The following is a 21117-nucleotide window of genomic DNA, read 5'->3' as shown; positions in this document are numbered from 1 at the left end:
ATTCTTTTCCTGCATTAATTTCTCTTTCCCCTTATGTTCACTAGGTCAGCTCATCACTTATGTGTTTAAGTGCACAGGTATCAGTGTCACTGTGGTGTCATTTCTCACTATGCACTGGTGACAATGGAGTCTTCCACAAGAATGGAGGAGTGAGGATATCCACCTCTTCATTGTGTCACAAACTGGCTCTTCAGCATCCTTTATTCCAGGCAATAGTGTTGTGGCTGTGTTTTTTACCCTTTCCTCTTTTCCTTAACTCCTTATGCCCAGGAGATGGAAGCAGAGTAAGAGTCCATGACAAAGGACACTGCTCTCAGAAGAGCTGAATCTGTGGAGGCAGGCACTTAGTGGCTGAGGGATTTTGGCTGATCTCAAACTACTGCTGCATGGACCATCTCACTTCATTGGTTACTCTGATTTTCCTTCTTTGCTCTGAGAGTCCTTGATAAAAATTTTACAGTGCCAAGAAAGGAACTACTACAAAATAAATCAGTTTTCCTTCTGGATTAGGAGGAGTTTATATCAGGTTAAGAGAATAAGAATGAAGTGAACTTCAGCTTTCAGATACAGCAATGCTCTGAGTTCATCAGTGCTGTGAGACTAGAAAAGAGGCATCTCAGGGAACAGAGGTCGCCCCAGGTCTTTGCCTTTTCTTTGCAGAGTTCCAAAAGTAATGGTCATGGGTCCACGGTCCAGGAAAATGCGTGCCAGAGACCGCCATAGAACTGTGCTCCTACCCACCAACAACAGGTTGCTGAACATGATCAGTTGGTATATTTTCAGTGGAAATATTAATTCTTGTTTAATAAGGTTCATAAGTAAGTGACATAATTTTACTTTGTTGTTCAAGTGGAATTCAATACTATTAAACAATTGCTGATTGTCCTCACGCACATCTTCCTCATTAATTATTTCCTAATACATGGTTAAATGAAGCTTCAGTGCCATCTAAAATACATATGAAGGCAATTATGTGACGTAACCTCTATATTTTTTCTCAATTAGTTTCTTTTACAGACTGCTGCTATTTAAAAAGAGGAGTTCTTCAAGGTTTTGTACCTCTACCACTTGAAATTATTTTCTTAAATAGGAGAAAAAGTGGAGGTACATGTCTCTGAGAGTGCTGTCATAGCCAGTTGCACAAATGTTACTCCTTAGAGTAATATATTTCAGCTAAATTTTGAAAAAAAAGTTGTGATATTATTAATAATTTGCTTTTCCCAGAAGTAATCTGACATACAAGGTGTTTTATCTTAGCCGTGTCCCCAGCCATGCAGTCACACCTTATCATTGTGGTATAAGTTTAAAATGTCTTATAAGCTCAATTCCACCTCTCAGCTTTGACGGGATACAGACATCAACTGCTCTGTCCCTTGAACTGTAACCTAAAACAACCAGGCTTTTTCCTTCCTCGTGGGAATCATGTGATTGCACTCTCAGCGGATAATTTTTCACGGATTCTTTTATGCTATTTCCTACAGGGGAAAACCATCCTGTTATCTCACTTTAAAAGATTACTAACAAGCATTTTCATGTTGATTTTTTTTTTTTGAATATAAGTCTCCTTCCCGTTCATTACTTATCTAAACCCATCTGCTTAAGAAGAAGTAAGAAAGGATCGCAGATGTATTTTTTTCTCACAGGACAGAAAATAAGCAGCAATAAATATGGTAATAAGAAAATTCACTATAATATAGAATGAAAAATAGTTAAACAGCAAATTTGTCATTTCCCATAAAACTAGAAATAAGTCAGAGTTTAAAGTTATCACAGAAAGTGTTCTGTAGTCTCAGACTCCGAATTTCAACAAGACAAAAATTTCAGAAAGAATTTATGTTCTTTTGTTTATGCAGTCCCTCACAAGGACACAGCTAACATGCCTTCCTAGGCTCATATCTTACATTTCTGCAGTGACATTTTCTTAGGAAAACAATTCAAGGAGGTTTTCAAGGGCTTGTGAGACGCAGAAAGTTCTCAGAAACAAAAGTATGATAAACTGAACACTGCACTCAGTTTGTCTGGTTTGTAACTGAAGTAATCCAGAATTTATGCTGCTGTACCCAAAAAAGACTCATCATCACACACAGTTGCTGTGCCATATGAAGCAGGCTGCCTTACTGCTGCATAAAAATCAGGGACAGTGTCAATTCCTAGTGTTTCGGAAAAAACATGGATATTTGATATGCAGAGACAGGGTCCATTCATCATACCTAACATATACTTTTAAATGACATTGCACGTTTTCTATAAAGTAGCTCATCTTCCTTATGTGGAGAAAACCCAACTGTATGAGTCAAACATTTCTGTAGTGAACAGCAAAGGCCTCCAACAAATAGAAATTCTGGTTTAAGCTAATTTGACGTTCTGATAATACATATTCACTGCTCTTTCATTGCTTGTGAAAGTGATTATTAAATGAGTAGCAGCTGACATACATAAGCAAATTCAAACCATTAATTCCTGTCTTAGCTTTCAGATCCTGAGAGTGGAAAAATCATGAAAGGAAGTGTTTCTTACAAGATTTTCCTTTGTGATATCCACAAAAGGCTGCTTTCTCCTGCTTTCCCCCTGTGGATTATGATTACTTATGTTTCTAGGCATCTGACTGCAAATCCAGGATCCTAGAGCTCTTTTACAAGTCCTAAACCGAGTGACTTCATATTCTTCCTTCATGCTTTTGCAATTCTTTTGCTATAGGTATTCTAATTCCGCTCCAGGGAAAATTCATTTTTAAAAAAGGGAGTAAATTTAACTCACCAAAACTCAGTGGTGTAATGATACAGGTGGAATGGGGCATTGTTGTCATTACAGGAAAGGAAACAGGACTCACTTGATAAGTAAATATGCTTTTTTCACCTACTAATGACCTGTCCTGAATGGTCAGAAGAAGAACACTAGTAACTACTTCTCCTTTAACTCAGGTAATAAAGAGCTTTATTTTTACAAGTGAAAGTTCTGAATATGATATAAAACTGATATACTATCAGGATATAAACTGATTAGTTATACACCAACTGTTCATTAAAATTCTCTTCCATTTCTCAGAATATGTGACAAGGAACTTTTCAAAATGAAGATGATTTGTGAAATTTCCTGTGTTTTCAAAACTAGGTCAAAAGGAAAAGCAATTTTTTTTTAATCAAAGTATAGTTTTTTATTTTTTCTGAAGCATAGAATCACTGTTTGTCAGAATGGTCTTTCTTTGATACTTCTTTGGAATATGAAGAATTTGTCTCTTGACTAGTTCCAGCCAAAAATTCATAAGTGTTTTGATTTTCCAACAGAAATTTAGAAAGCAATAAATGGTTTAAAATTCCTGTTTTCACAAGTCTGGAGTTGAAGTAATTTTTCCATGTGCCACAGGCCTGGGCGGATTGTATCTTTCGTGACATACCATGCTCTCACACACTCTGATGTTACTGGAAAGTTTTCCATCTCTCCAATTTTACAACATCTTTTGAGCAAGCAAAATAAATTGAGCTTCCTAAGTCTTTCGTTGTAATTCCTTGAATCACTATTGCAGACCTCTCTGTAAATTTTCAAAGTTGTCAGCTTTGTTGTCACTGAAAGAAAGTGTTGATACCAGCTCTGGTAAGATTAGTGCAGTGACAGGCTCTGTAATTTCTGTATGAAATTACTTCCCTACTCCCACCTTCAGGTTTCCTGCTGATGCATTTAGCTTCTTCCACAGACAGCTTTGTTCAGTGTTGCTGCTTTCCAGGACACAACCTTCTACCCTAACAGTGCGCCTTGCTGCTATGTTTCTAGGTATCTAGCATTTAGCTATGTTAAAGTGATGCTGCTGAAACAAATATATCTTAAGAAGTCCAGGCCAGCCTATATAACTGATCAGTTCACTCACTCTCCAGTGAATTATACTGATAAATGCAGATGTTGCTAGGAATTTATGTATTTTCATCAATAAGAACTAATTGCATTAAGAAATACCCATTTCCCTTTCTCTAATACTTCTTCTGGTATATCAGCCAGCCAAGTTTTTTATAAGCCAATATTTTTTTGCATTCATTGTGTTAGAACTTCGCAATAATTTTCTTTCTGTGATCTTGTCTGTGGTTGCTATTAGCTTCCCAATTTCAAAGTTTATAAAAATGCAATTTACAGAGTGTTTAAGATCCTTTCAATATACTTTTTTTTGGAACAAAAATGGTGTATTTTTTGCTGGAAGATGAACTTATTCCAATTTCATTTTCACTCTAAGATCAATACAAAACACTGATATATATATTAATCTGTTGCTGACTGTCACCAGTTAATTTGCTCAGTAGTTTTACTGTAATAATAACTATTGGTAAAATATATTTTTTTGTAGTTAAGTTAAAGTAATTCTCTCTTTTTCTCTTTAATTCTAATGGCTATGGAGTTTCAGTGATTTCTTTAACTTCCTCTTTTCTTTATCTGTGGTTTTCTCCAATACTATACTTTCTGGTGGCACTGTATTTTCCATACTCGCATACTCAGTTGTTAAAAATATCTTCATTTGTCTTGATGTTATTTTGTATAATTATAGCCACCTTTAGTAACGGTTATCAGTTCTAAACACTTAGGAGAGCCTCATTTTACTAATTTCCAACTGGTGTTTTTTTGTTGTGGTGTTGTGGTTTTGTTTGTTTGTTTGTTTGTTTGTTTGTTTTTAATCACAAAGAGGGTTTGAAGGATTCCTGTTCAGTATTTGTTCTGGTTGTTAAACCAAATTATATCAGCTTCAGGATTTCTACAGGATTTCTACTGATCATTGTGTAGTGCAGGAGATATTTTTTGTTTATGAGCTGCAGAAAAAGGTAAATAGTTCCTTCCTAAAAAGACTTCGTAAATGACTACAAATACAGGAGGTATATTTGACAAGATGCAGTTAGTACTACAGACCTTATAGATGCTTAATATTTTCTCAAGAACTCAAAATCAATTTATCCTCCAGATGATAAGCTAAGAAAGAATTTCCATACATGTCAGATTGGCAGAAACTGTATTTTTTTGCAGCCTGAAACACATGCAGTAGGTGAAGCAAGTCCTTGGTTCCTGTGATGCTGGAAAGATCATGCAGCAGCAGAGGTAATTTCTTACAGTTCTTCCCACTTAAATACATCTTTCTGTTCAGATTTTGTCTTCATCTTTGAGAGACTGGATCGTTCAAAGCACCCAGTATGCATATAAATCATAACTGTCTTTTATTTCCACATGAGAAATTATCAGTATAATTGCATCTACTTGATCTACTTGTACTTACATAGCACCTAAAACTTCTAAACTAACAGTCTATAGATGGATACATTTTTCCTGAATCTTTTTAGCAAAGAGGGGCTTTCCTACTTCTATTTCCTCAGCCTACTCAATAGCCTACTACAGTGTCTTAGCATTATCCCATTTTGTGATATATAATTTAAGACATGAATTAGTGTAAAATCAAGGTTCTGTCTTTCTGAATGGTTTGCAACTCTAAACCATGTAATATCCCTACTGTCTTTCTTAAATAGTCTGTAACCAATGAGTTTAATACCCAGTCATGTGAGTCATACCACTGCAGTTGAGTAATACCAGCTAGCTTAAATTTCTTTTCTAAATTCGTATTTTCAATTCCCCTGATTCTCAGAGTGGTTATAGGAACAGATTGTTTTTCTCATTCTGGTTCTTCAGTCCTTTTACATTTGTTCATATGTACTTGCAAGTTCTTCTGCATAAACTAAATGTTCTTTCTTTTGTGCAAAAGTGGAAATAGCTCAAAAGCCACCCATTCCATCTTTCTAGAAGAAGTACCCCTTGCATTGATGCTTTTCTGGAGTTGTTTCCCTGAAATAAGTATAGTTCTCCTAATTTATGTTACAGGAAGAAATGATCCTGTTGCATGGATAACTCCAACAGAGTATTAAACACAGGAAGGGAAGCTACATTTGCCTATGCCTAACCTCTGACTAAATATGTTTTCATTTATGGTAGGTAGTATTCATCTGGTACAAAAATGAACCTTCCCTCCTGGATATCTGTTAAATAAAACTTCCAACTTGTGCCTGGGGTAGATGAAGCAGAGAACCTTTACCAAACCAATATTTTGTTACAGTAACAAGGAGACAAAAATGTCTTAAAATAGCCAGATTTGTGATCAATAATAGTCTTTTCCCAACTGAATTTCAGAGAACTTCAAATTTGTCTATCTGACCTGCTCAGCCATGTTTCAGGTCTCTTGGCTGTTAAATGGATATTTTAAAATTTTTCTCCCTATGAGAGCTTTTGAATAAACCAGAGTGTGAGAAGCTGACTTCATCATAGGCAGCTGCTGGAGAGCACCAGTTACTGCATTTGCTTTGACAGCCCAGTGAGCAAGTTTCTTAAAAGTAGTAACTTTTGTACTTTTGCTTCACCAGAAGCTGTAGCTATGCTCTACACTCCTTCCTGACAAATAAAAAGGATTTGCTTTTACAGAGTCACATTATTCCTTTACTTAACTGAACAAAGAACACCACAAATGGGATATGCTATGTACTGAGGAGATTTAACACTTTGGGAAAGAGAACTTCCTCTCTTCCTGCTTGTAGGTACAGTCATTCAAAGCTTTTGGGCTCTTGGGTGTCCTCCAAAGGCTCATTTCATAGGGGCTGGTGTTGAATTAAGAGCTCATTCTAGATATGTTATGAATGTAGGTGAAAGCAATGTACCTACAATGTACAAGCGATGTTACAACAGAACTTAAGTTCTTCATTCAAACCTACTCATAAAGGGAATAATTTTTTAATTGACACACAAAAATCACGTTTACATTAAAAATTAGGAAACACGCAAAGACAAAACTCATACTGCCCTGCAGCAAGGATTCTGAAGTTAGTGATGAACAGCAGGAAGAGATGCTCCTGTGCTAGTATTGTGCAGACTCTCTGCAGGCCCAGGGAGGCAGAATATGTGCGTATGCATGATGGGGATGGCAATGACATGTGCTTTGTCTTTTCTGGAACACCATGCAGAAATTCTGAAGCACTGTAACTGACGCAGCCAGTAGCAGCAAAACAAAAATGTCTTTCTGGTCAGCTACACAAGCCACATGTGTGGTGTCTTGTTCACTGCTCCTGCATAAATGGAAAGGGGAAGGAACTGGATGTGAAACACCTTATGCATATAACAGCATTTAGGGAAGATATTTATACAATACAGAAGTACGGCACACTTCTCTGTTGCTGAATGGAAAGATATTTTCAGGAGGAAGCTCTTTGGGGCATATGTTAGCTGTGAGAGAGAGAAATGGAGCTCTAATGGATCCCATAGACAGGATGTTAGAGTAAACCATGATCGGAGCTAGTGCTGAGGATAAACATCATTTCATTATGTGCCAGGGGTATGCGAGACATCTGTATAGTTATCAAGAGAGCCAAAGCATTTGTAGATGTCCTTTCTGTTTCCTTGTCAATGGAGAAAGAGTTCATAGGAGCTCCCAGTAAGACAGTTCAGCAGTGTTTTCTTGGTCTTGGAGGTTATTTTTGAACAGAGACATATTAAAGGTCATCACTTCTTTGTTCTGTGTGCATAAGTGATGTGGTTTTAAAAGCAGGCTTTTCTACTTTGTTTCACAAAGTAATAGAATCCTTGTGATACAGATGTAATTGCTATACATGAGCCCATTATTGTTTAACAAGGACTCTTTCTTGCAGATGGAATGTATAATTTTTAGGAAAAAATGATTTTAGATTTACTCCTTAATTTAGTTGAATAATAGTCACATTTGACCGGAGCTTAATTAAAATGTGATAACTTCATAAATCCAACTGAACTGAGTTGTTCTTTCTATGTGGATGTTATCATGGGCTTGCATGAAACTTCTCTTCAGTTATTTCATTTTTTATAAAAAAACTAAGCTAACCTGCAGTTACAATAAATAGCATTCTTAAATCAAGGATCAGGTTCTAGTTGCCTTACTTTTGCTGAGTGACATCTTCATAATACATTGTTGCTAATATTGAAGAAATATAAATAGAAAACTTACTTCCAATGAGAACAAAAAGTGCTAGTGCCTTATATGTAATATAAATACAGAATTCACATTTACTTGTGTCCCTTACTTCTTATTCTATCCCTGAGAACAGTCAAGCCCCACCTTTTCTAAGCCTTCCCATTGCAGACCTGTAGCCAGCATGAAGAGCTAGACTGAGCTTTCTCAAGGCTAAGCAAATACACCATCTTCAGCTTCCCTTTCTATACCATGTGTTCTAGGCTTGAAGCTGTTTGCTAGACCTGCTTCAAGATGTCAGTGTCTGACTTGTGCTACCTCCAGTGTTGGGCATGTCAGTACTGCAGGTGTGGCTTGAATGAGGAGAATAATCTCTTCCTTTGCCTACTGACTGTAAGCCCATTCTGCAGCTGGCCTTCTTTGCTGCCAGGGCACATCACTGGGTCATGTTCTGCCCTTTGTCCACCTACACTCTGAGAAACTCTTTTCAGTCCAGTCAGTTCCTAGCCCGCACCACTGTGTGGGCTATTGCACCCTTCCTGCAGGACTTTGCATTTCACTTTGTTGAACTTCATGAGGCTTCCATCAGCTGCTCTCTTCTACCTGTCAAGATCCCTCTGAATAGCAATCCCTTCCTCCAGTATCTAAATGCTCCCTCAAAACACTGTAAACCTTGCTGAAACTGCTTTCTATCCCACTGTCCAGCTCATTAAGAAAACATTCAAACAGATCAGTACCTCAATTTTCTCAGGGCCTGCTATTAAAATATCAGTCTCAAAGTTTACCTGTTTTTAGTAAAGTAGTGCAGTAGCACATGGAGAGAAGTGGGACTGGATAGCCTCTGTTTGAAGGTATAAAAGGTCAAAAATGCCAAACAATATCAAGCCCTGAGGAACTCAGCTCGTAACTGGCCACCAGTCTGTATTGCTTCTGACACCCCTAACCCTTTGACCCCAGCAATGCAGCCAGTTGCTAACTCCCCTTACTCTCCACCTATCCAAACTGTACACAATAATAAGCAGCACCAGCATATTTCAGAAGTCCCTACTGCTCTGTTTCTGTACACATTTTAGACATGTGGATCTCATGACCATTTTCCTAACTTGGCCATTTGTGTTATGCATAACTCTGGCAGAGAAGAAGCCTGTGTCCACTTTCTGCTTTATCAGGTTTGCAGGAAGAGCTTGAGTTGAATGATTATTCACAAACTTTCAGTCAATGCTTGTGATCACTGACTCAGCTGTTGGCTGTTCACCTAAGATATGTTTAGGGCTAAAGTCAAATTTTTCAGTGATGTGTTGCACCTGTGAGCTGGCCCAAATTTGAAGACCTGAATTTGAACCTAACAGAGGTTGGTTCTGTCCTGAAGAGAGACATCACGGAGGACCTGGTCTGTCCAAGTTCTGAGTCTGCAGTCTTTGATTAGGATTGCAGAAACATCCTCAATGTTATCTTTGTGGCTGACTTGAAAGAACCTTAACGTCTTGCAGTAACAGTGGATTTGCTTTAATTTTAAAGGAGTCTAGGCTTAAAAGTAAGTTGGAGTTTCTTTATTAGCTGACCCTCATCCTGCTAACTCAGATGCTTAAACAGCAAAGAAGCTGCAAGCTATGTGGAAGTCCAAGTCAGGCTGCTATGTACTGTGTGGATATAGGAGTTACTTCGGACCTCTTCATAACACATTTACCTAGACACAGCCAGCTGCAAGACGTGGGATCCCCTGAGAGCTTCAAAAGTCAAGTCATGCAGTTATAAATTTAGTGTTTGACAACAGCACTAGAAATCAGTGCTGACAGAACAAGAATAGCTTTCTTTGTTCTACTATTTTCAGACAAGAGCTTGCTGAGCGTGTCAACTTGCAGCTGACCTTTAAAGGCAAGCACCTGTGTGTATACCCACATTACCCTCCTGTCTACAAGCTCCAGCTGCCTCCTCTAATGTTTCCTGAGCACTTCAAACCACCGAATTCGAGGATAGCCAGTTTCTCAGCAGCAGGCACTCTTCACCAAATGAGACACTTCAGCTCTGTCTCCACTGTGCTAACGACAGGGTAAACTTAAACTGTATGCTTGTGTTCAGGTTGTGCTCAGGCATCACTCCCAGCTCTTCTCTTTGCAGTTAAAAGATGCTGACCACAAAAGTGACTGTGGAGAGTAGACGAGAAGCCCTGAAACACCTGATAGCTGCACAGTTCTGTAGAAGATGAGTGGACCTGCATGGTGTGCCTGTAGCCTCCATGTCCACATTAACTTCTGTACTTCCATCTTGTGATGCCTTCACACCAGCAAGTGCCACATTGTCCCAGTACTTCCAGTTCCTCCAGCCCTGTGTGAAGTAGCATGTGGGAAAGGTCCTGCCTGCAACATCTATCAGTCCTTCCCAGCCCAAACATGATTGTTTGAAGGCCAGAGATACTCTGCAGTGGTATTTTTTTCTGCCTGCTTGCTTGGGACGACTAAGATATACTATTTCTCTATTTACTCCTCCACTTTGGCAGCCCAGTGAGAATGCCTGTGAGAATGGTGTAGGGGGTGCTCAGTTATTTGAAGGTTTGGGAGAGTTCTGGTACATCTCACTGTTTATACCTTTAGGCAATTGCAGTGGTTTCTATGACTTTGAAGGATATTTTTCTCACAGTTCCTTAATATTCTTACAGGTCTGGCCCACTGTGACACCTGTGTAACAGCTAATTTACAGATTCCACCTGCTGAAGATAGGAATTTTTTTTCCTGTAGTAAAAATCATAGGCTCCACTAAGCTTGCTGTTTCCCCAGGTGATTAAAATCAAGAGTCTTACCTGCAGACTGAGACCTTGATTTTTAAGGATAGTAAAGTTTCTGGTCTGTATTGTTGATGTCTGAGAAATAATGAGATTACATTATGCTGAAGGTAGGATGTTACTGATTCAAGAAGTTGGGGTTTGAATAATTATGTAAGTATCTTGTTTCTATTTCATTTTGACATCCATTCATTTGCAGCAAAAAGAAGGCAGGGGATGTGTAACCAAGAAGCAGAAGTCCCAGCTGCTCCATGTAGTGTGGTGACATGAATTGGCAAGCGTGTTTGATCCACTCTTTTCCCATGTAAAGCCGTTGGTGATTTGGAAGCTTTGCCTCAGTAGGTCCAGTGGGAATGCATAGGGCCATGACACTGTTTAAGCTGTCTATAATACTAGCCAATGTGAACAAATTTGTTAAAATAATGAGGTTCAGGTCTGCAACTTTTTAATGCTTGTTGAGCATTCAGTCAGCTTTTTTTATTTTTTTTTTTTTTTTTTTAATGCATACTGTGTCACATAACATTTCATGGATGAAATAACATGAAAAAACACATAACGTTTCCTAGAAGAAATAAGAGACAGCTCTGTCCAAAAGATGACCTATTCTAGACAGAGTGCTTGAGCTAAAAGAACTTACCATTTCATATAATCTCCATTAAATTACTCCAGAGTAGCAGAAATTGCTTTGCAAGCTATCTGTAGCAGGCTATAGAAAGCTTTCCTTGCAGAAATGGAGAAAGAGAACCTACAGACTGTGCAAAAAATTAGAAAAGAGATTCTGGTATCCTGAGTGAATCAACCAAATGCCAAAGGGCTGACAGTCAGGAGGTTTTGTTGCTTTTCAAAGAACCAGATTAAAATAAATAAAAATAAGGAAACACACGTCACCCCCGATTATGGTTACTTGATAGGTTTGGAGATAGAAAAATAAATTTTGTGTTGGGAAGATTCTGGGGAAAATGGGAGGTTAAGCACAGGTCTTGGGCTTGGCACTGTAGCCCATGAAGTTTCTTTTCTAAGAGGTGTCTGTTTAATACCCTGAGATGTAAGTGGCTCGGTTTCTGAATTGGAAAGGTTTGGCACTTGGCTCATTCAGAGAAGGGAATGCAAGGAGCTGGAGGGGATGGATATATGTAGCATGAGCAAGTCTCCATCCATTCAGTTCTTCTTAAGTTACAGCAACAACATTTCCAATCTAAGTATTTTTGGATTAGGGTAGACTGTTGTAAATCTAGAATTAAAACCCTTGCGAGTACTGATATATCTGTTTCATATGCCTCAAAGCAAACTTACGGACTGTAAACTGCAGTGGAATTACTGCAGCTTCTACGGGTAGGCAAGAAGCAGCACTCCAGTCCTGGCATCGTTACCTCCTGCGTTATCCCTGAGTACCCTCTGTGGGTGTTGCCGCGTAACTGCAAAGCGAGGCACACTGAGCAACACACATGGAAACGCTCCACAAACGAGTATAACCCTACAGCTCCGACAGCTGGCTGTATTTGCCTTATCCTACAGAATCAAACAATGCTCCCCAGCGAAGGGCTGGGAGCCACGTTTTGACCTTTTACACCTTCAAACAGAGGCTATCCAGTCCCACTTCTCTCCATGTGCTACTGCACTACTTTACTAAAAACAGGTAAACTTTGAGCCTGATATTTTAATAGCAGGCCCTGAGAAAATTGAGGTACTGATCTGTTTGAATGTTTGGGTCACAGAATCTCCTGAGTTGGGGAGGCAAACCCCCAGTCCTATGGGAAATAAATCACCCTCTCCTATGATTTATTCTAATATTTCTGCTTTTAGTTCCATTAGAAATATAAAACCAGCTCAGCTGAGCTCTCTTTCTATTGGGAGAGGCATGGGGTATTTCATGGGAACAAAAATTCTAGATCTTTTTGCAACACATTGCTTCAGTTTGTCTCCCAGAATATATGTAAATATGGCATTGTGTGTTCCACAACACCTGCAAGAGATACTACTGAAGGACTCTTTGCATTCTTTGCATACGACAAAGGGGAGGAAAAAACACGTGATAAAAGAGTTGTTTTTCTTGATTCAGAAGTCAAAATACTCCATGGTGTTTAGATTCTTTATCTGTGTTTATAAAAGATTAAGTCTATCTTACAGAAGTGAGTTTTCACATTTACTCAGTTAAAAAAAAAAAAAAAAGGGTTACAGATAGTAAAAGACAGTTTCCATCTGGTAAAACAATTTTATAATTAGAAAAAAAAATGGGTGCATACTCTTTCAATATCCTAATAGTTAAAAGTTCTTTAAAAAAATAGCCCTGTAATTATTAGCACAAATTTGTAACTAAATGATACGGATAGAAAACATAAATCCAATCCCCTTTATTGTAGTCAATTTGTGTATAAAAATGAAGAATCCATGAGTGTTCAAACCTATACACTTTTATTCAAGTATTTTATAAATTAACCTGCTATAGTGAGAAGTACAAATATTTCATTTCAGGCTGCATAACTGATCTTTCTCAGAAACTAGAAATGGAGACATTTTTCTGTCTTCTTTTGTACAAACTTGTCTTGTCAGGGCTCCAGAAGGAAGCTCCTAGGAAGTTGCTGTCCTTTAGAGCATTTTTTAACGATGAAAACTGTGTAAACTGAGATTAACACCTCTCTGTTTTGATCACGGTCCATAAGAAGAATCTTACTGCTAACATGAATAGGAAAGTCACATAGATCAGTGGTGACCTGTAATTTTACTACAGCTCGTTTCTGTGTCACATGAGCATAATGCAAAAAGCTCCAGATTGGGAAGATCAAAGCAGTTGACTAAAGTCTCATTTAAGTATGTGAGTAATGAAAGCGGTCCCTTTGTGCTGAGGAACACATTTGGTGCGGGCAGCTCGGTGTGCAGCTGCAGTGCGAGCTGCAGGTTGAGCTCTGGGTGGCGAAACCCCCAGGCAAGAGGCCGTGAACTGCCAACCCTTTCCATAACAAAGGGCACGGGGAGCTGTGGCCCGACCGGGGGACCGGACGCTGAGAGACCTGGCAGGAGCCGAGGACTCAGCAGGAAGACCCCGGACGCTTCCAAATTGTGAGGATACAAAAGCCCAGGCAGTCCCTTGTTCGTCGTCCCTCCCGGAGGCACCAGCTCGAGCTGTTATTCTGTTGTTGCACTATGATTAAATTATTTTAAGCATCCAGAAGTCTGACACTCCGTTATGGGAAACTTAGGGTCGAGTCGGCAAGGAAACCTGGTCTGACTGTGTGAGTGGGGTGTGCAAGGAGTCAAGCCGGGACCCACCGTGTCACTGGAGCTGCCTGCGGTGATGGGGCTTTGATCTCAGCATTAAAAGTCTCTGGCGGTGCGAGTGTGACCGCCGGAATGCCTCCCGGTGGTCCGACTGAAAAGTTTCCTTAACATTTGGAAATTGAACCTATGAACAGGTACTACGCGACATTATTGAAGGTGGCATAGTACACCAGTTACAGCAGAGAGAAAAATCAAATGCATTATAAAAATCATAGTTTGCCTGAAAGTTGATAAGCAGAAGCAGGAATTTAATACGTTCACCTCAGGACCAGTTCAGATGCGGGGTCTGCAATTGGAATTACTCCTTCCAAGGTGTTGTTTAGAGATTGATTACAAATCTATAATGAAAATGAAGGATCTGGAAATATAGCACAAAGAGAAGAGACTTCCTAAACAGCAGCTGCAACCTCCATCTACTGTGGACAGCTATAAGAGCGCTTCCACCTACATTTTAGAGCTAGTTAGACTGTTTCTCATTCCACTCTATGGAGTGTCCTCAGCCCCAGTCCTTGGAGGTTTAGGCAAGTTTACAGCTCATAATACACTCCTGAGTTGTTTATACCTATTTGGTTACTTGCCATTATTGTACTTCACTCTTTAGCAGCTTTTCTTCCCTCTGAATTTTTATGCCTCTGACACATTCCTAAAGAGCTATACCCTACTATACACACATATATATACTATATTTATGTACATTATGTATAGTGTGTATTCTCTCTCTATATATACACACTATATTGTGGTTTGGTTTTTTTTTTTTTGATACTACTCTTTACTTCTGCTTCTAATATCATCCTAGTAGAAACTGTTCCAGATTAAAGTGATGTTTTCTTAGACATTGCTCAGAATTGTATGCAGTTCTCCACTCTCTGTAAAAATAAAAAAAAAATTACCATTTTCTTGACGGGGCTGCACCCAAAAGCGTGGTTTTATCACCCTTTGATTGAATATATTTCAGTGTATTTTCTTTACTTTTGTTCTTAGTCAATCCTAGTTGATGATTCTGGTTTTATGCAGACTTTTATTTTCCCCTGGAAGTCCAGTTACTAGATCAATTTGTACAATGCTCTTCCAAGCACTCCACATGGAATTCTATTCCAGTTTTCAGTTATCTACAAGCTTTCCTTTCAAAGAGTGATATACAGTTCTTAAAACTTCTGATACTGAGCAAGCAGAGCAGTTTATCATTTTATAATACATTGCCTGGCATGCATCAGCTACTTGATGTTTTCAGTAGCATTTTTAAGCAAATAGTTTTTTTGGGGAGTGGCAATTATTGAAGGGCAACCCCTCCCTTCCTTGAAACTGCATTAGCTCTTAACACTGTTTTGGCATGCAGACCATCCTTCTTTCAGGTGCCACCAATTTACTGCTGCAACATGGCCACTGTTTGAGATCTCAAGGAGTTTCCAAAATATTCGTGTGCTATGTAGTTTCCTTTGCTGGATGGATACATGCACATAGTTATAGATTCAAACTCTCCTTCTACCCTTTGACTTATAATGTGCAGTTACTGCTTGTACAACCACTGTTATTCCACTAGGTGGTACCACAATCATTGCAGACGCTGGGATCTGCTTTTTGGTTCTATAATTTCGGAATAGCTCATTCATCTTGTAATATTAGTGTTTTCTTTTAAGTCATATAGAGTAAGAGTTATTGGGAAAAACCTAAGGAGGGTGTAGACCTAAATCCTTTGGAGACTGTCAGACACATATATGACAATTTGGGGATATTGATATGTTTGGAAATGTCAGAGAAAAGTGAAGGGATGAGTTCTCTTTTCAGGCTTGCTCAAACTTGCACACAGCAGGCAATAACCAAGTTTAGCTTCACCCAGATATCCTCTATTATTTTGAACTTGGGCCAGTAGCTGATATTAAACCTCATACTTTAATATCTTCCTTGCAGAGGAAATGTCATCCCCAATCACCAAGCCAAAAAAGAAAAAAAATTATAAAAAACTTTCTTCTTTGCAGTACAAATGCACTTTGAGTTCCTAGGGCAATGCATGTCTGCAGTGATTTTCAGTGATAGCTTTATTCAGAAAACACGAGAGCAGCCTTTTACTTGTTTAAAAAAAAAAAATAAAGTCTACCTTGCTATATAATTTGCATAAAAGACATGATATTAGAATTGATATATGTGAAAATAGATTACATTCTGGATTTGGATGACTTTTGGAAAAGTACCTTTCTTACACAGAGAGGAAGTAGAACTTAAATTATTAACAGTAATTTATGTCAACATTTCCTTCAAAAATAGTCTGTGCCCCCTACTTTTACTCCCTGTGATTGTGTAAAAGTATCAAAACAGTTGTAGTTCTGTGACTACTGTACCCTTCCCTCTGTCACAGGAATCCTGAGAAACTGATAATGAATCATAACATGCCTGAATAGATCCTCTATTCATGCATAATTCATACCAGTTTTAAAAAAATGAAATTAAAAAAAAAACACTTTTGGAAGCAAAAAACACAAAAAAAAATTTGTGTAAAATATCTCCTCTCAATCCAGTGCATTGGCCTAACACGTGTACAAGATGCGTACCAGGTTGCAGAACTTTTTATTGAGATTCTTGTTAAGCTTTTTCTCACAGTCTTTTGACTTAAACATTCCCTGCCTCGTACCTACCATGACAAGGGATATCTTGCTCACCTTTTGCCATTCGAGCTGTTTTCTCCAGCAGGACATGGCGGGTTTGGTCAGGAGGATGCTTGTTCTAGTAACAGCTCACCACAAAGCTACATGGGGTGGCATTCCATGGCTCCATGGTTGCCTTCGGGAAGTTCTATATACTTCTGAGGGTGCTCTGTGCTGCCTTTACACTTTCTATCTACCCTCGTTTCCCTGCTTCACTATTCCTCTCGTGGTAAGAACAAATTAAAGTCTTGTATTGCAATCTCTACACTGTTAAAAAGCTGTCAGCTGACTTACATTTTTAAGTCAGTAGATCAAAGAATACTTACCTTTGTACAACAGAGAGGGTAGGAAAGTTCAGAACAGTCTTACTCAAATTATTTTAATGTCAAGAATTTTTTATTATGTCTTACCTTTTCTGAATGTAATTTGTAATCCTTAGTGGTTTTTTTAAAACCCTGCAATTGATATCCTATTTCTTCAGACTTTCATTGTCTTCTGCAGGGCATAGACAAGTAGCAAGCCTTAGAGATGTAAATCCTCTGCAGTGGTGATGCACTGGCAGAGGAAATATGATTATCTACTTGGTAGTAGTACCTATAGTAAGTACTACCTTGCAATAAGTGATACTTAACAGGAGGGAAATAGAGCTGGTGTGAGTAAAAACACAGAATCACAGAATCATCAAGGTTGGAAGAGACCTTCAAGAACACTGAGTCCAGCCATCAACCTGGCTCCACCATAATCACCCCTTAAACATATCCCCAAGTGCCACACCCAGATGCCTCTCTAACACTTCCAAAGACGGTGACTCTGCCACTAATCTGACCACCCTTTCAGTGAAATTTTCTTTTTCTGATGTCTAATCTGAACCTCTCTTGGTGCAATTTAAGACCATTTCATCTTGAGACATGTCAGAAGAGGCCGATCCTCGGTTTGCTGCAGCCTCCTTTCAGGTAGGTACCCCTTGAGCCTCAGGTTCTCCAGACCTAGTAAGTGCAGTTCCCTCAGCCACTCCCCTAAAGACTTATTTTCTGGACCCTCCATCAGCTTTGTTGCCTGTCCTTGGACACGAGCATTCAGATTCAACCCCTCACTGGCAGTGGTTTCCAGCAAAGGGTCATCTGCCCTTTGCAGTGACCTCTCTTTGTTCTCTGAATAGATCCCTGTCCTAGCATAGATCTTTACATTTCAGTAAAGGGTTTAAAATAAGTTGGAATATCTGTCACAGCATTAAAACTTTTTGATAATGTGTCTATGCCAGTTTAGAATCTTCATCCTGCACTGTAAGTTCTTCCTCATCTCTATGTAAGAACAATACTTTTCCAAAAGTCAACCAAATCCAAAGTTCCTTCTTGAGCTTGTTAATACAGCTATAGTGATTTTTTTCCTTTAGGGTGGACATGCTTTCTGCACTCTATGAAATGGTTGGACTCGTTCTCTTTTACCTTCTGGCCCCCTTTTCTACACTGCGAATCAATACCTTCTGACAATTAACTTGCTTAGCTGTTTATCTTTTGAACACAAGTTTTGGGAACAGGCTTATCTGAAGAAGTGTTCATCTTCTGTTTGTCCATCTGAGCGTCTGGGGATTCTTGTGATTTTAGAGAACCAATTTGACTAAACACTGTTATTCAGCTCTGTAGAAAAGGAGATAAAGAATAAAATTATCCTCTCAAGGTTGTACAGGAAATATAGATGAACATAATTTGTTAGCCTACTTGTGGCATGGCCATAAAGAAGGGATAAAGTCTCTTATCATACACAAATGACACTTTATTTCTTTCTTTATTTAGTGTATCTATTTTGTAGATAAGAATGGATTTCACATTAACAGTTAGGCATGGATGAAGAAATTAAAATGTTTGTGAATACCTGATACACAGCTTCTTTTTTGTCTAAAGCAGTTTTACAGTGATTGCTGGAATCTTACCAAATCACAAACACCAGAATGTCATTGTATGAAATGGCTAATCAGGGGAATTTTTTTGCAGTGATTTTTCTTACAGCAGTTGAATCTTTATATGCTCTTCAGATATGCTCTTTATACGCTCTTCAGAGCATATAAACTACATCCTCCTGCAATTAAAGATAAGCTGCTCAACACTGAAAACTGAAATCACTCAAATTTAATCGGAGATGAAGTATTATGACTGAGAGGTTTGGATTGTTCTAACATTAACTAATTTGTCCAATATGACACTAATTTTCTGTGCTCAATTCTTTGATTGAATTTAGTGATGGTAGTGTAATTTGCTGTGTTACCTTATGTCTAATCAGCTTAACTTGTCTGAATGTCCTTGACATTTATAGATGTCTTTGCTCAAGCATATTATTTCCCCTTGAGTTTTTCCAAAAGATATGGCTTGAGAGACATTCTAATGAGTCCCAGTGATTTATTTCTTGGTAGACTTTCAAGTGGACTCTGAGAATTAAATGCTCTTCTTATCACTTCCTGCTTTTTCCATTGTGAATAAGGGAAAATATTTAAATTTAGTCCATTTTCCTCTTCAAGGTCAAGTCTCTTTAGTCTCATCATTTTCCATCCAAAACTGACTCTTCTATGATCATGGCAAAGGAGACATTATTAGTTATATGTGCATAATCATAAGATACTGCTGTCAGATTGCTTGTAGTGGATGTTTATATGTAATAATTCCTAACAAAAGTAGGAAACCTTTATTTTAGCTGCTTTTATATTGCCAAAATTTAACTATGTTGACAGAAACTTTTTCCATTTCTGATCTCTATTCTAGCCTGGCTTTATTTTGACAGCCAATGGAAAGCTCTCTACTTTTTCCTTCTCTGAACCCTTGTTTTGCTTGAGTGAAATAAGGACAACAATTTACTTTTGTCTCTCCCAGTCTCATGTCAGTTTCTGTTTGAAGTTTTTGAAAAAAGTATTCTGTCATCTGGTCTTGGATTGTGTGGATTAGCTACAAGTAATGTGAAGGAAGATTTTGTATAATTGGCAGATGGTTACACTAGTTTATGATTTGTACAATAGTCTATTATTTCTTTCTAGAATTCTGTCTGGTTGCTCACACCTTGGACGATACTCAATGAAACAACAGTCTGTCTTCGGGGACTATGTTTTGGATTGAACCATTTATTCAACTTCACTTACGGTGCATGTGGAAAAATGTTATTATTGTACATATAAAAATCTGTAATTTACTTAACAACAATATGCACAAACATATACAGACAAAAGGTATGCAAAGCCAAATGAGTGTTGAGAAATACTGTTGATGGGAAGCTCAGGCTGCTGTTCTTCTTTCTCGCAGCTTTTTTAATGGCAGAATACAAGAACTAGCTCTTGCCTGATATGTGAAATGGGAATTAATCAAGATGTTGTAGTATGTTGAAACTGGGGCTTTGGATTCCTGTCCCTCTACTGTGACAAACAAAGTTAAACAGCGAGGAAAACAGATGACAGCAATTGGAGAGTCACATTGAAGCCTCAGGGTGGGAGCGTGGACCACACGTGGCTTTTCAGAAGTTCTCTTTGTATTGTTGATCACCAACCTGTTGTGCTTTAATCAAACTAAGAAAAGTCTGCTATACATGGTCTGTTCTTTCTGGTATCCTTCAGGGACAGGACTTATTGTGGCAGTTTTGTTTGGGAACATTCTGTTGTGCGTAGTGCTTTGTCATAGGGAATGCTGGTTAAAGATGTTTGCCCTTTGCTCTGGCTTCAAGTTGGGCTTTACAGTAATTCTCTATTTGATGGGAAAAACTCTGTTCCCTGTGACTGAATTTCTAAATGTGAGTCTGAGCTTCAGGTTTGATGTAATTTGCTTTTAAGATGATAAGAAACAGGTGAAGATGCAATGTGAAGAGTGCAGGATATTATAAACAGTGGAAAAATGCTATGATTAGCATTAATAATCCACCGAGCATTCCCAACTCCAAGTGACTCCACTCACTAGATTTACATTTTAGCCTTTTTAAATACTTTGAAATAATCTGGTTAATTTTATATTTCTATGAAATCTGATAAAGAAATTAATTTCAAGTAAATACTGCTTCAGTGAGTCTCAACAGGGAGCAAATTATGTTTATACAGTAATTTTAAAGGAACAAAGATATCTAGAGGAGCAGATTCTGTAATTTACATCCTGTGATGCTGCTGGCTATAGGAGGAAAGTCCAGTGTTGTGTCATGGCCAACAAGAGAAAGAAGCAGTCAGAGTCACTTAATGGAGTAATATTAAAATCTAAATGTGTAAAGTAGTAATAACATATTGAGGCATATGCTTCAGTTTGGACTTTGCCTGTGGTGGCATTCAAAGCTTGGATCTAGTATGCCTTGAGGTTTATGTGTATTTAAGTTCATGGTTTATATATTATATAGAGATTGTAGTATTTGTCTTTATGTAGTAATCTGCTTCTGCAAATGGTTCTTTGCTATTTGTCATTGCACTGCAGGGATTAGAGTATCCCAGAGGACTGCTGGGTCCCTCAGGGTGGCAA

Source organism: Empidonax traillii, unplaced genomic scaffold (genome assembly GCF_003031625.1).
Source record: "Empidonax traillii isolate 1590-97213 ecotype Southwest subspecies unplaced genomic scaffold, ASM303162v1 scaffold44:size1908036, whole genome shotgun sequence".
In the NCBI taxonomy this organism is placed as follows: domain Eukaryota; kingdom Metazoa; phylum Chordata; class Aves; order Passeriformes; family Tyrannidae; genus Empidonax; species Empidonax traillii.
This window is presented reverse-complemented; position numbering follows the sequence as displayed.